At 39.2% G+C, this 17,193-nt stretch overlaps 1 protein-coding gene across 14 annotated transcripts in view; it reads right to left on the bottom strand.

Moving 5' to 3' along the window:
- Nucleotides 1–17,193, bottom strand: part of MBD5 (methyl-CpG binding domain protein 5) — a 127,311-nt gene that overhangs the window by 67,231 nt on the left and 42,887 nt on the right. For all 14 annotated transcript variants that reach the window (XM_046944160.1, XM_040704375.2, XM_040704374.2 and 11 more), the window contains one exon: nt 14,382–14,479. The gene's annotated coding sequence lies outside the window, so the exon portion shown is untranslated. The remainder of the gene's footprint in view (nt 1–14,381; nt 14,480–17,193) is intronic.

The following is a 17,193-nucleotide window of genomic DNA, read 5'->3' as shown; positions in this document are numbered from 1 at the left end:
TATTTGTTGGCTTAGTCCGAATACAAAATCCCACAGTAAACTCTAAATTTGCTGCAAATGAATGGCAGCCTAGGCAGCTAAACAGGTCTCAAAGGTGGAAGCACTATCTTTATGTGCAAGCATTAAAGAGCAAGTCCTCAACGTTGTCAGGTTTCACACCGGTCTTCCAAACAATTCTCTACTGAACCTCTGAGTCTTCAAATTTCCTACCTACAGGGCATAAAGCATCTCTGCACAAATTTTGCCAGTGTCTTTGGTAGAAAGTTTCTGTAGTGTGCTTTCCAGATGTCATTTACGAGTAGAAAACACATAAAGCCCATGAGAAGGAACCCATGCTTATTTTACTGTCTTCTTCCAAATTTTTGTGCCATCAGCAATAGACAGACAGCATGGAGTCTGCCACGTATGCAATTGGGTGTGAAGAATCACAGTGACAGGTAGTCTCAGCACACCTTCATAGCAAAGATTTTTTCTGCTCCAAATGCCTATAGACATAGGCAGGGAGTGTCACACTGAAAGGACAGTTCAAGACACATGAGGTTTGGTATGCTAAGGTGCAGTGAAAAGGTAGAATTTTAAAACTTTATTTTTATTATTAGTGAAGGCTATAGAGTAGCTTCTTTTTAAAACTCACTTCGTGATGAAGCTTTTTGGAACTATAGGAAAATAGTTTAATACATTATTCTACGATGGAGTTGAGGTCACACACACTGACATCAAGTTTTGCATGAATTTTGAATATCTTTAGCATTAAGTTGTTTGACATTCATGGAATCATCTCAGGTTAAGCTGCATGGCAGTACATTGCATCAGGTTGTATTTTAGTAATGGCAACCCTTCAAGTTTTGCAAGCAATTCAGGATTTCAGATGCTTTGTCTTATTGCAAAGGCACTGTATGTACTTTTACATACAGTAGCTACTATATCAAAGGCAAAGCTATTCAGTGATTTACAGACATAGTGCTTAAGCACAACTGTCAACTTTGAAACCTATCATTTTGATGTTTTCTTTCTTTTCAGCTGGCATTAGCACAAGAAGTTCTGGAAGAGATAGCTTCCAATTTGCACACATTTAAAACCAGTGCTGATTTCCTGGGACAGCTGATTTAAAGTTGGTATTTTCTCTGTAACTGGGCAAGATCTACAAGGGGACCATAAATATTTCCTGTACTATTGTTTGATTTGCAGCACCCCAGAGAAAGGCTCATTTTCTCTTTCCAACATAAACCAAAACATTTTTCTCGTTCTCTCTCTCAAATCACCAAAAAACATAACTGGACTTTGTAGAGGAGAAGCATCCCCTCTCTTTCACGTCCCCTATATGGCACAGAAACCTAAGGGTTGCAACACGGCAAAGCATAACAGTCCTTTTTGGGGGGAAACAGGACAGCAGGGTTCGCTATCTGCTGCTTCTTAGGGACATGAGCATGATGGTGATGAGTTGGTGGTTGGACTTGATGATCTTAGAAGTTTATTTCAACCTTAATGATTCTACGATCCTTCTGGGAGGTACAGAAGATTTCCAAATCTTTTACTTCTCTCTGCTCTCCCATGCTCCCAGACCACTGCTCAGGCCTGAACCTTTACATGTAGCTCAATCTTTGGAAAGCAGAAGGCTGCTTCCAGCCACCAGCAGCTTTGGAGTGAAGTTGAAGCATTAGGACAGAACAAAATAAGGTGCTGCTCAAAATTACAGCTGAGATCAAATGCTCCAGAGTCCCTCACACCACTCCCAAACAAAAATCTAACCAGAGAACGCTGGTTTGAAATACTGACCACAGAAAATTATGACAGAAAGAAAGAAAATGGCATGAACATATGACAGAAAATGGTGACAGTGCTGTACAGAGACACGGACAGGCTTCAGATGTGGCAGGGAACAGCTTTTTGTCAAAGCATAAGGAGAGCTGTGAGACTGCAGTGAGGGTAGGGCAGCTAGTTTTCACGTGTGCAACCTCATATGCTCTGTGCTGTTTGGCAGAGGATTGTGTTTTCTAATGTTCTACTCGTACATTATCTGAAACTCCTTGTTTGTTTCATTTTGTAGTTATTATATTCTTGGATTTCATAAGAAAGTGCCAGGGATACTTCAGAACTCTGAGCACAGTTTCTGTTCCTCAGGAGATAGAAAAAAAAAAGAATAGGCATCTGATTTACTATTGCTGTCTTTTGGTTTAAACAGTGATGCTAAGTGTTCTACTGTTTTGCACAAGAAGAGATAGAGCTATAAAGGTGTATCCTAACAGTTACCACATAGCTTTCGAGAATATTGATTTTATTTCAAAAGAAACACGTTAAGCTTAAATAGTTGGCAAAATGAAAAAGCACAACAGAAGTTATGCCAGGAACAAGAACATAATGTTAAGGTAAGAGATTTCAGAAGTGCCTATGTAGTAGTCTGGTTTCTCTATGCTCCTTCTGTTCTGCCAGCCACACCTCTCCTTGCACGGGCACAATTCCTCGAACTGCACACAATCAGCTCAAGTCCATTTGCTTCTAACTTGGTAAGTCCATTTCTTCTAACACTAGTAATTACCTTGCTTTAGTACTACGTGTGTGGTGCAAAGCTTACAAAGTGCTGCTCACTCTGGGGATGGATTGCTCAGAGGGCTGCAGCCCAGGTGTGACCTTCCTCCTGCCTCCCAGTTCAGTGCAAGTGGAAACACTAATAAGCAAGCAACTTGTCAATAGCCCTGGCACAATCTGGGAGTGTTAAGCATTCAGAACCCATGCCATGCAGGTGACTATCTGTGAAGCACTAGCTGTTGGTGTCCCACCATCACATGCTAAACCCACCATCATGCTAGGGAAACATCCGAATGGTAAAGCAATAAGAATGGATCTCCTGGGGTATCAGAGGGGTTTTGGCACCAGTATGGACTGAAGTACATTAACAGAGTAAATTAACAGACATGCAGGAGAAGGAGGTTTGCTTTCAAAATCTCTAAAGCCATTTTTGGAGCTGTATTCATGAACTGCTGAAACGCAGATGAAGAAGCAGTCTGATTCCTGAAAAGGACTGGCCCAGGACTGATCAGGTAGACAGCTAATCACAACATTCTTTAATAAAGAGTGATGAAGTGACAAAGGTAAAAAGCATAGGGCTTTAGAGTTCAACACCTCTATCTGAAACTACTGCAGTCTTGTGTTCGAGGTGGGTCAAGGTTAGATAAAATGCTGGCTCTTCTAATGCTCAAGGACTGCCTACATGTTTTTTCTAAAAAAGCTTCTCAAAAAGAATCCCATTACAAACATCTTTAATATTCCACTAAAATATTCCTTTTTTTTTTTTTTTTTTCTTTCCCTTAAATCCTTTTTTTTACAGAAAAGAATAATGGAAACAAACAGACATGGCTTCAACATTCGGACCCTGCTCCTTCAGGTTGCCAATGGTACATCACAGTAGATGAGTCAGGGACAGATAAGAAAAAATTAGCTGATATGGAATCTGTAGCCTACAGCTGGTATTACAAAACATGCTGCAAACATATCTGAAGATGTGTCAAATCTAAAAGCAGGTGCAGATATCTCAAATGACACACAGATCCAGAACGTGACAATGAAGCACACCGTAATCAATACAGCACTGTACTTTGTGAAAGTAACAAGAAAGCTTTTCCAGTTGTGCCATCAATTTCCACAAAGCCAGGACCTAACTCAGACTTAATTGCTTATGATCTCTGACTGTACCCTCAAACGCCTCCTTTAAAATTGCCTTTTCATCATTACTAAATGATCATTTGGTTCAATGCTAAAACATATGGTTCAACTAGAGATTCATCTTTTATGAATTTTTATTTCTACATAAATTGACAATAATGTCAGTCCATTGAGTATACCGTACTTTTTTTCTTTTGGTGAATATATCCCATTATCCTAAATATTCCACAACCTTGAATCTAAGCTAAGGCTTACTGTAAGGAATACAGCCCTCTAGCACAACCCCACTCCAAGAGCTGCTCCCTGCATGTAAGACAGAGCCTGCAGCCTCCTGCCACCTCTCCTTATCTTCCTTCATTCAGTCCAGTGCCACTGAGTTCAGGTCCTAGGCTGAGCAACTGAACTGGTTTTTAGTTTCTTACACATTTAGTTCTGGATTTACGAGTGGATCATGGAGGAAGAAGTCAGGCCCTTCTTTCCCTTAAGTCCAAAGTGTAATCCTCCTGACTCAACCCTGACCTGTACCAAACATCACTTACAGCTGCAGCTGCTCCTCCAGGATTGCTCCCAGGGCACCAGGCAGCCTGTGCCGGCCACCCCACCCCCCAGAGATGCTGTGCAAGCCTCTGCCTGGAGCACAGACCCTAAGTATGCAACAGCGCAACCATTTCCCAATGCAGAAGTTTAACTATATATTTGGGGCAGCCTTAATAAATGTTCTAGCCTTCAAAAAACTCTCTAAATTCTATTTAACATCTAGCATTTTGTTTCCATCAGCAAAATAGGGGATAAAGTAATAAGGCACGTCAGTAGCACAGCTGGAAACTTGGTACACTACGCATCAATTTTGTACTAGATAGCCACAGTGAAGGTATGCCACACTGTGCTTCTTAGCGCTCCACTTAGTGGATTATTTAAAAATGAATAGTTTTCATAAACTTTTCCAAATTGGCACTACTTCTTTTTGCCAAATAGTGAAGTGAATACTAAAACTTGTGCAGTGGAAGGAGATGGAAAAAGCATACCTTGCTGTAACAACAGGCAGCAATACAACTGTGAAAAACATCCAATAACTACTAACACAGAGGAGCCCATCTCAATGAAAGGTAGAACTGCATTTATGTTAGATTAAAAGCAATTTCTTACTATAACAGATAATTAAATGTGGAAACGGTTTTCTGCGTAAAGCTGTGTGCATGCTAGCATTTCCAGGCAATGAAATAAGATCAGGTGACTTTTGAGTAGGCAACCTTTAATCTACGCTCTGCAAGAAGTGCCAAAGGAAGTCAGAAACCTGACACTGTTGTCCCTTTTGGCCTTTGAAATTTTAAATTTCCCTTATTCTCTCTCAGATAACCAGAGGAACACATACCTGTCTTGGACAGGAAAGTAAAATAAGCCACGTGGATATACAGATAGAAGAGACAACCACATCCCACTGGCAGGCACTACTCCCATCTTCACACAGAGATGCTTTTACAACAAGTAGTTCCAGTTTGAAAGCATCTTATCATTGATTAGCAGCACTTTACTCTTCTGCAGAAGTACTTGAATCTGACTTTGTACATTAAGGATGTGCTGGTAGAGCCTGCTTCACTAGGGAAAAGAAAAGCAAAGGGAAAGGCAGCTTTCCCTTCTTCTCCCTGCTTCCCAGTGGTGCACTACCCAACATGATGCACATTCTACATCTCTGCACCTTGCTGCTGGAGTTCCATCAGCTCAGTCTTAACACACACCCTACAACTGTGCCCATGTTGGCTCATGTGTAATTATAAGGCAGCTTTTATGCTTTCAAATGGAATTTTAGTCTGGCATTCCTGTAGTCCAGATCAGAGCTACTCATAAAGAATGCACAACTCTGTATGTGTAGAAGGGACAATTGTAAAAATCTAATCTGATCTCTGACATAATACGGGGCATCGAACCTCACTTGGAAACAGCTGTGTCAGGACCAGTTACTCTCTCACATGAGAGGATATCAGAACACTGCGTGCTATATGCAAACAGCAGTCTCACACAGGAGTTACAGTGGATGTTTAACTTTGTTATTTCCAGTTTAACTGAAAAACATCATTTTTTGGTAAAATATGTCAGTGTATCAACGTAAAGGAGTGATCCATTTTGATAGCACGAGTCCAGAAAGATCTTTCTTACGTCCGAGGTGTGGCAAAAAAAAAAACCCCAAGCATGTTACTAGACCTTATGTGCTGCCAAAATGAAATGTCAATATCCTGCTCATGGTATGAATACAAGGTTATTTGCTATTATTAAAATTAAACCGAATAAATAAAAACACGTGTGTTTAGTATTGTATCCCCAGCACTCTAAACACACAGGCAGAGATTGAATTAGTTCTGTCAAATGAAACAGCACACATTTGTAGAGATTTGGAAAGATTATTTTAAATCCTTGACCATCGTGGAATCTTAAGAATAAAAGCCAAGAAAATGGCCATTTTCATGCACGCACCATATTTTATAATAATTACCACTCAAAAGATATTAGAAAGAAGTATGAAGCAAGCAACTCAAATAGAGAAAAACATTTTAGTAACCACTGAATTCTGTATCATTATCTTAAGGAAGTAAGGTGCCTGGCTCTGCTTTCACTCACATCTTTCTAAAAGAAAATATACATATTTTATGTATGAAAAAAAACCACACAGGATTTCAAGTATGAAGGCTATCCACAGTCTTAACATCACCCACGATAGACCACCAAATCAGCTAAATATTGGCAATGTTGCATTTTTAAAGTAACATCTCCTGTATTACACTACCTACACTACTCATTCTTGCTTAGAAGTTGCACACATTTACTCAGTATACTAACTTGCTACCATGGAAGATGCACAGTTTGCAATTGCACAATACAAATGAATTAGTAACATGGTTTGAAGTGCCTCTGCAGAAGAACAGAGCTTTTCCCTGGCATCACTCATTCCCAATGATTGCTTTTCAAGGATCTCAACCATTTTAATAAACACTAACTTTATCAAGGGATGTGCATAAATTTCTGCTGATGTAATGGTTAAAGTCAGTTTATTAAGACTTTTACACTGTCAGTGGTATTATAACTATAAGAATGTTATTTGAGTAGAACGATCTCCTGATTAATCTTCCATACTGGTAAAATAATGTATCAGTATCATCTCAGTTAGTGCTGAATTCATCACCTTTCCCAGCTAGCAGCAGATAGCTGAACTCCTGCAAGTTAACAGAAATACTGACATTAAGTTTTCATCAGGCAAAGTTCTCTGCCTTTCTCCAGCAGTGAAATTTCATACCACATACATGGTACTCAAAAAATCCAGCGAGATCTCCTGAATATTTGGGCTTTAGAAGTCCATAAAGGGGCCAAACACTGACATGCAATAAATGACCAAGTGCTTTCTCTCCATCCTAAAAAATTATGACTGTCATTTGGAGTTGTTTCTACATTACAGAGCTTTCATTTGGGCAGTACGTACCAGAAGGTGTTCTGTTCTGGAAGACATCAAATTTTCACATCTACAGAATGAAGAAGCCGCCAACTTTGACTAATGCCAGCATCTATGCACTAAATTTCCTTTCAGACTATGTAAAACTTCTTCTTCAAGGGATGCATATACAACATCTGAAGCATATGTGTCTTGGGTATTTATTTAATTCCCTACTGTCAGAATACAAAATAAACTCAAAGTTCCTACATGAGACCTTCATTCAGCACAATGAGCATCTTCCAGCCGGAACACCTACAACTCAGATTATTCCAGGCTGCCACTATGCTTGCTGTCAGCTGTTCATTTACTAAACAATCTATGCTATAAAAAATCACTTTCTGCCACTCAAACTCTTAAAAGTATGGTTGAAATAAAATTAAAGCATAAAGAAAAAAAGATACATACCTGAATCAGTGTCTACATAATAAACTGTATAAAACTTCTAAGCAAGAATTTGTAGTGTAAGCAAAAACCAAATTATCTAAGTGAGGTCAAATTCCATACGTTATAATATACAATATTAGTTTTTTCTCTTCTGCCTTTTATTGAGGGCACACCCGTAGCCAGGTTTCCTTCTCAATTTCCTGTTCCTTTTTTTCACAACAGCAATTAAATGAGAACCATTATGATCTACCTTCTCATAAACTATTTTCAAATCATATATAAGATCCAACAACAAATATTTGTGTCAATTGCATAAAAATAATAGCATTTTCTTCCCTAAACAATGTGCATCTGAAACACATTACAGCTACCTTGGTAGATTCATGCTGGGATTCATGTCCTGGATAGTTCTACTTCCTGTATGAAGAACTAAAATGGATGAAGTTGGTCAAAAAGGTTGGTTTTTTTTAAATGCTGCCCTTCAAATTGAAAGTTCAGTTTACCAGTTCTTTTCAGCTCAAGCATTTCTTTTCTCTGAATGGCATCTACTGACTTTCATATGCTGATGATAAAAATCAGATCAAAACTTAATGAATCCTCTGAAGTGATGCAATCTCAGTTAGGAAGACTAAAAGTTAAAGTGAACTGTGACTCTTATTGAACCAGCTTGGTGAAAATCTTATCTCACTGATATCTCTTTAACTGCATTCTGAAAACTATGTTAAAAAATCCTGTTTTGAATGACAATTCTGAAGCACCATCACAGGTTTTCAGAGGAAGAGTGTCTCTCTTCTTCAGAGATCTTGGATGAGTTAAAATTTAAAAACATCACTAGTTTTAATTTAAAAGCCCTTCACTGAACGGGGATTCTTCAAGGAGAAGGGACAAAAGATGTTTGTGAGATTCACTCAGATCAGGAGAAATCAATCTGGGTAGATGCTTCCCTTTAGCAGAAAGGGAAGCCAGTTATGAGTCTGAAAAACGAAGACACCTTGTTTCAAGACTAAATAGCAAAAGCAAGAATTAATATCAAAGCTCTTATTTCCCACTGCAGGAAAGCAGCTGCAGCTCCAGCTATACTACCTGAATTGCAGAAGCTGGTGGTACGAAGCCAGGTGAGAACTAGGAAAACATTGCTGACCCAAAATGAGCATGCCAAACCCAAACCAGGGCTGTACACAAAGTGTACCTGAGAGTGCTACATCGCTTCTCACCAGGCCCTTCACAGAACCAAATTACTGCAAGAGCTGGGCAAGCTCCTGAGTGCTCTCCTGCACTGAAAGGGGCACAGGAGGTAGGAGCCACCCTGCCAGGCCTCTGCTGCAGGGACACTTGTGCCTGGAACATGCAGCCACTGAACGGGATCCAGCTGGCTGATGAAGAACCACAGCAGAGAAATGCCTCTTTGCTTCTGAGTTTTGCTTAATCGTTTCTATAGACTTTCACTATGATAGCAAGCCCTCAAGCCTACAAAGGATGTGAGTTTACAGTATGGGGAAAATGAAACAAAACAGAATAGCAAAATGGAGAGGAAAAAAAAACCAACCCAGAACCAAGTCTAAAATCCAACCTCTACAACCTTTCAGGCCAAATTCCCATCAAGAAAAACAGTGGTTTCCTAGGTTTCCACTAACAGCTGAATTTAAGATTTGTTACCCTTGAGTTTCTTTTTCAGCACACCGTTGTTTCAGACTGAATCATGAAAGCAAAATCAAATTTCTGACTACGGTTTGTTGTTACAGTGGAAATGAATAATTCTGTTTATCTTAGATACTATGCTCCAAATGCATTGCTCCTTTAAATATTCTGTAAAATTCACCAAAAAATGGCAGCATATGTTTCAGCTGTTATTTTAAACACACAGCTCTTGCAGGACAAACAAAGATGAAGTGACTTAAATTTTCCAAACACTACAGGAAAATATAAGGATCATCATTTGTAAAACTATCTAACATCATGGACAGAAATAATAAAAGAAACCAAAACCTGATGACGTGCAGGTCACTGGGACCGTATGAAGCTAGCTCCCAGGCAACTAATTCAGAATCTATGTGCATGTACATCTAGCATTGGTAAGTATATATTTAATAAGATGAGTTTAAACAGTTGTTCTATAAAACTGCTGAGAGAGAGAGTTACCTCAGTATCATAAATTTTTGCATTACCTACAGATTTTACATTGAGATTACAATTAAACCACTGAGTCTGGTTCATTTACTAACAAAAAAAAAATGTCTGAAGGTATTTACATGTGCTGGGGAGCTCTCTTAGTCCAGTGTTACAAAACGGAAAGCCTTTGCAGTGGGGAATATTTGTTTACAGTGTGTTTCAATGAAACACCAGCCTGTATTTCATCTGGGGAGAAGAAAAGGGGATCACTGAAAGCAAACCCACTGCTCTGGTGAAACGTGAAGCAGTTGGCAGAGGAGGTAAAAAGTATCCTGCTAAAGCAGAGAATGCCTTATTAAATCTATTATATTTAAAACATATACTAAAGTTTGGCTCTAAAATGTACTTAAAAGTAGTGATATTATAGAGTAATATTATAGAAATATATTTTTTCAAAAATTTTGTAGAATTAACTTTCAAATTTAGTATGTTTTTTTTTCCTTTCTTAAATTGAAGATAGCTTAACTGCTCTGCATCTTGCACTACAGAAATTAACTTGCACTTCCACAAAAAAATACCATTTCATAGAAGAAGATGAGAGAGAATGGACTGCTCCCAGAAAAACACAGGGGCTGTGAGAATGACAAATGGCCTCAGTTTTAAGGAAAACTCTGGAAAAGCTGTCCCTCAAATCTGGACTGCAAGCTGCTCCAGAGAGAAAAATGATGCAGCCTAACACTGCTCCTTTTCTGTCTTAGAATAATTGCAGTCAAAACATTAGTAATGACACAGTTCTAAGAAAAACTATTTAGGGAAGGACTGTGTATGCAACGCCAAGTCATATGTTACATAGTTCAGCATAATTAAACAGCCTTATAAATTCTGAAGGTTGGATGGTGAGGCCTGGTTTTGTACCGAGATGTATCACGAGTCTCAGAATCATACAGCTCAGAAAGTTCTCAAAGCCTACATTACACGGCTTGCAGCTGGAGATGGCACACGGGACTAAACACATCTATCATTTTATTGCACAATATAAAATTCTATCGAGCTACTAGAATTTTCCACGTACTGTTTAAAAAGATAAAACCCAAGGAACAGATGTAAGCCTCACTCATACTTCTGAAGCTTGCATAACCAGTCTATTTTATTAATGCTGTATTTCTCTGATACATTTTTGCTCCCTTCTATGTGATTAACAATAAAAAAAAATTGAGGACTTGTAACGTGTAATTCTGGTTTCTTTCACATGTTGAAATAAATAGCACAAATCAATAAGTGCCATCTCAGTTTATGGATGAGAAAATCCAGTGTTCATGCTAACACCACGATATGTGCACTAAAAACGCTCATAAATTCCAGACTGTCTTCTACTACGCAATTTAAGCTGTTTGAAACATACAGTTCTTGAAATGTACAATTTCAATGCATAAATGCACTCCAGAAAGGATGCAATTTGGCAGACGGTTGCCTGCTGTCCCAGGGCTGCATGAAACTTTCCAGAACAGCACCAGGGACAGGAGATACACCACTGTCAGCGTCCACCTGCGTGGACGTGCCATGGGGAAGCAGGGGTGCAAATCCGGAGCCAGAATGGTATTGTAATCTGGGAAAGTATATGAAACTAAGGAAGAATGATACTGCGCAAGAATGGATAGTGAACTTGGAAAAGAAACTAGCAGACATCAGAAATTACTTAAACAAGAAGGAAAGCAAATAAAGACAAGGCAAACCTACATGACAGAGGGATGGGACAAGAGGTGCGCAGGAAGCTGGGGTATGATAAAAATGGCTCCATGGGAAGCTAGATACCAAGAAAAATGGAAAAAGGAAAGAGGAAAAGAAAAAGCAAGATGCCTAGACCCACAAACCTTCCACTTCCTACAGTTCTCATGAAGAGCCATTGCTCTCACTCTCTTCTTGATGAAAGAATCTTCTTGCAGCAAGGACCCCGGGGTTCTGCAGCTCCTGAGACAAAACCCAGCAGCCCAGCAAAGGGCTGGCAAGGAGAGCTCATAGAAAATGTTTCTGCAGAAGGTTTGGGAGTCACAGACAGGGTTCCTTTTGTCACAAAGACTGAGAAAACCTGATGCTTAAAAATACATTAAGGAACAAAGGCAAATTTCTAATCATAGCAAGGTTTGAAAATTATACAGTACAGAAGTTCTGGAACCACACACAGTACAATTAAAAATAACAGATAACTGTATACTGATTAAATGACACCTATGTAATGCAAGGATTTCCTTCTAGGGGGAAAAATAGCATGTTATCATATAATTAAAGACTGCATGGTAACGTGCAAGGTACAAGAGGGTGAACCAAGGTCACTAAGGTTTTGAAGTATTAAGACTGCAAGCACAGTAATGCGTATTAAATACGAAGAGCCCCTACATTTAAAAATAGATCAAATGAAATAGAAACAATGTGTGCATGTACCTACACAGCTGTGATCAGTCTAGTAATGGTAGGCAAAACAAGAGCAAAATAAAATCTAAGGTATTTAAAATAAGAGCTAGATGTTTTTTGTTTCTAGTTTTCTGGATTTTGCAGTTTTCTGAGCTTTATCCACAGGTATGTATTAAAGCTTCAGGGAAATAAACAGTAAAACATTAACCTTGCAGACATCCCAGTTTTTCACACACAAAAAATCGTTTCTTCTTAACCCAAATGCTAACTTTGATAATTACTCCCCAGCCTTCCTTTACCAAGTGTCAGAGCTCCCCAGTTTAGAACTGTAACATATTCAGAGGCTATTCTTGAAGGAAACAGCAACAACAAAATCACATTTAACCTCAGCATCACATCGGTATAAGTAACCTCTCTCAGCTCAGTACTTTTATATGAGAAGGGCCTTCCATTCTAGGGAAAAAAAAAGAAAGAAAAAAAAGGGAAGAAAAGAGAACTGTCTTCATTTCTTTCTTAATTTGATCCTTCCTCGAACAAACAGCTACTGTTTGTATCGTTTGTTTCCTTGTTTTAGGTCACGTAATTCAGTTATGCATGCCACACTTTTTAACTCTTTCCCATCCACTGTTCTCTTACTGCTTCATCTAGAAGCTGGGAAAACCTAAAATGATACAAAATCCAATGAAACCAGGGCTGCCTGAGCCCAGATACATCTGTCAGCGTCCACTGCATACGGAGCTGAGTCACATGCTGTTTCAGTACCCTTGCAGTTACATGCGGGCTGAAAATCCCACAGTAGATAAAGGAAAAAAGAAGGGGGAGGTTACATACAAATCCTCTGACTTATGTAAAATGATACTCATCAGGAAGTTAAACAGCAGTACATTACAAACACTACAGAAATGAGGTACTTAATATGGAAGCAACACGTACCCTGACCCTGCGTGTCCCAGCCCTGATCCTCTGTCAGGCCGAGTTGGAACTAACTACACAGTTCCAAGAATTTTCTATTCATACTGCTTGAAAAATCAGTAATAAAGATCTGCAGAACAAGCTCTTTCCCAGCTGATCCTGGCTGCTCAGACATGCAGAAAGGGAGAAAATTAGTTCTGAATACTGAACAAACTTTGCAGCAAGTGGCTCAGTTTTCACTGTACTGCATCAGGTGGTATGGTGCTGCAGGTGAAAAGAGTATCAATAACATCATGGCATCCTAACAACACAAGTTTTATTCTTCAAATAAATAGCCAGTGAGAGCTATTCGAAGTTCAGATTCTGTGAACTAAGTAGCTTATTAATCTCCATCCTCCTATTCAAGAGCATTTTACACATTTCATTTTGAAAAGCCTAAGATGAAGTTGCTCTATTCATAAGTTCAAAAATGAAGCTGTACCCTCATTTTGGACTTGCCCATTAAAACAAAAAAAGGCAAATATGTAAATTTCAAGTGAATTAAAGTGCCCCATTAGGAGTTCAATTATATTCTGAAATTACATCTTAATTGGTTTGCTCATAGATGAGCTGTACAGCTAACCAAAAATCTACTACCATATAATCATCCCTAAATTTCAGATATTGCCACACATTAAATTAACAGCAGATAATGACTGGGAAAATTAGCTCTACTGCCGCAACAGAAATATTCTCTCCATGTTACCTCAAGTGTTTATAGTTAGTTTCATAACAAATAGAATAAAAATAATACAGATAGAACTCTCTTGTGCATCTGACATTTATATTGGTCACCAGAAGTCCACACACTCCAAACGAATAGTGCAAGTAGAGTGTACATCAGACTCAGGTCTCTTACTAACCACTAATTAAAAAGCAGTTACATCTCTAACATTCCACAGAAAACTTTCATAGATTAGCCACTGTTTCACTGTATGCATTGCCATTGTTTTTTAAGTTCTGCTTAACTGTTGTTTTTTGAGAAGTAATCCCCATGATGAAACACTCTTCAGATTTCAATACATAAGGTACTCCTGGCTGTGATCAGTGCCACACACAGATATTGCCAATGATCTGTGGCACAAAAAAAAGCTTATTGCTGAAGAAAGAATAATGAATAACATTACACTGATAACATATTAAAGGGAGAAAAATATGAGGATTCATATTCTTGTAACTGAACAGAAGAAAAAACCACACCTTTCATATAGCTTACTTTTAATATGAGAATAAATAAGCTAAAAACAAAAAACTTAAAACTTTTGGAAGCAAAGCCAGACTCCTGTACTCCAGCTGCTGCTTAATTATGGTTAATACATTATTTTTGAGGACAAAAGCTATCGAGCATTACTTACGCACCAATACATGATACAGATATTTCACTTACCACTGCTGTCTGAAGGAAATAAACTTCAAAGATCTTGTCTGTAAATGACGTATCCTTCAGTATTTATACCTCCAATGATCACCATCGTCAGTAAGGATCTGAAGAAAAACACCACAGAGAAGTACAGCCAGGTTAGCTGCAGCAAGACTTGGGGTTTTTATATCTTGTGCTTATTTGTTGAGAAGGCACGAGGTAAAATTGTGCACCGCATGCAACACATGAGTTTATTAGGTGCTGTTAAAACCAAGTAGCCCCACAGCCAGTACATGGGAACAACAATTCATCCATATCAATATATTTAAGAGGCAACACGTCAAATTTAGGAAATCCAATGTTATCATACGAAAACAAAAACAATAATCATCCCATGGGTTAAAGATTACAAAAAAATACCAAAATAAATTGCAAGTTAACACTGAAGCATGCTCTTTTACATGCAACAACAAAGCACGCAGGAAAAGTTAAGTCACCTCCCTAAACTCTGGTAAGCCAAAACACAGATAGTTTAAGACAACCCCCCTAAAGATGCAGGACCTGTTCACTGCTATACACAGCATTAGGCCCCACTGGTATCCCCATAACCTAACATATGCCACATTACTTCTTTCAGTCCACATTTAGCAACAGATGTCATTAACTAGGAGGCTAATCAAGTCAGAAAGCTTTCATCTTGTAAATAATGTTACCCTCCCCTCAGCTGGTTCCATTTGGGTTAGCCTTTCTCAGGTTACGGAGGAATCCAACTTGGAGCAGAGGCAAAACTGCACTAGCTCCAGGCAGGGCTGACCAGAGCGGCAGTAAAACGCAGGCTAGCACATGCCACTCATTCATACTGATGTTTTCAGCATTATTTATCTATTTAGTCTTTCATCTATTAGCAAGCTGGGAAGATTTACGTGTCAGGAGGCAGGATACGTGGAAGGCTGATAAGAGCACCAGGTCCCCCAGCACAGCAGGGGCCTTCCATAGCTACTTAAAGCCACCTCTAATAACAAAAACATGAAGTTACTGCAGTTCATCTCTATGACTGGATACATGCTTTATAGTGCTTTATCTGAATTGTCCACGTTTGTTTCTTCTGAAGTAAATCCAACCCCTCAGCTTCCATTGGCTCAGAACACAAAACTCTCAAATCGACTGCTTCCTGCAACCAAGTTATTGAATACTTAAACTTCCTTTCTAATGCCTCCAAACATTTAACATCCTCATAGAAAAATAACTCTCAGAGCAGTCCCTGCAGTAAGATTGTGCAGGCTACCAGGGTTACACTAGCTCTTTTTTTCTAATGAAAAATTTGAAGAAGAAATTGGATGTACGCCGCACCCTGATGCTTGCCAAACTTGGAGTTGATGGGTTGGTATGGAGAAAAAATTCCAGATAGAAAATGACCCTCTTAGAGTATTAAAAGACTGCTGTGCAGGAACTGAAAGCGCACTGCCACCGCTTTCCTGCTGTGGCTCAGGATAGGGCTGTGGGGCAGGAGAGGAACAGAACAGTGTTTCCAACAGCCCAAGGCTGCTGGAGCACCCCAAGGCCAGCAGCAGCCGGTGAAGGAGGCAGGCAGGTACCACAGCCAGGTCATTGACTGCTCTGCCCTGATACAACACCTTTTTACCTTACTGTAGGCAGAGAGAACACTAAACCTCACTGAGTTCCACAGACTGCTTCTACTTCAATTGGTCTACGAGTCATGCAGATATGATACACACTTTCTCTGTTAGCTCTGCCTGGCTTTGGCTGTCCTTTACTCCTTGGATATGCCAAACCAATCCAGCTAGAGGACTACAGTGGTATGGAAGCCAGAACAGCATCTATCAACAGATTTGTTTAATAAGTTCTGCACGGCAGATGCTTATCGGTGGTGTCAAAGCAACAAACAAACCTTCCGACAGGCAGGTCTTGAAATGCAAGCTGCTCTCAGACCTGAAGTAAAACACTTTTTCTTACAGGGAGAAAATGAAACATGGAGCAACTGCAGGGAAGTAAAAGCAACATTTCTTTGCGCCATTTTAAGCCGTTATTTTTCAAAGTGGTTCACAGTCTGTGATTTGTTTTCCCTAAAAGGGACTTAGCACACGTAACATGGTGTTGAGGCTTACTACCAATTGCCCATTAAACTCAGCCTTCCATTTTCTTGCATTGAATCACATCCAAATCTCCCCAAATTTTTTAGCGCCACTGAACAGAGATTTCTTTTGCCTGTTGAGTAACTCATCCCCACTTGGTCTTTTGTATTAGTAGGCTATAGTTTTTTTCCCTAAATGTTGGCACAACCCAAATCCACACACTTACACTTCACTCCCATTACAGATGTTATTTCTGAACCAATTTCATCATATTTCTCTCACGCACAACTGCAGTAACTGTAAGGATATCGTTAGTTTTGTTCTCAGAGCCTCACAGACTTCTGGAAGGAGTTGGAGAATTGCATTAAAGGGAAGAAGTTTCTGTGTTGAATTGCATTTCAGGAGAATCTTGTACATTCCTTGGGACCTGTTTATTTAACTGCACAGTACCCAAGCGTTTGTTTTTTTCCTTCACATGATTTTACCATCATCTTAGCAGCCAGGATTCAATACAACCCCACCTTCCACAATGTGAATTTAGCAGTGAAATTAAAACATTTCTTTTTAGAAGACATTATTTGCAGTAACCGATTCACGTACGTCGCCTGACACTGACACAAAGGACACCAAGTTACACGGCTTTACAAATAAATGGACAGCCACCAAGTCTCCACGCAGACATTTTCCATCTGAAGGAACTCTGTGTTTTTCTCCTTACATCCTCTAGCACCGTGCTTTGAATGTTG

The sequence above is a fragment of the Gallus gallus genome, chromosome 7 (genome assembly GCF_016699485.2).
Source record: "Gallus gallus isolate bGalGal1 chromosome 7, bGalGal1.mat.broiler.GRCg7b, whole genome shotgun sequence".
NCBI lineage: Eukaryota > Metazoa > Chordata > Aves > Galliformes > Phasianidae > Gallus > Gallus gallus.
This window is presented reverse-complemented; position numbering and strand designations above follow the sequence as displayed.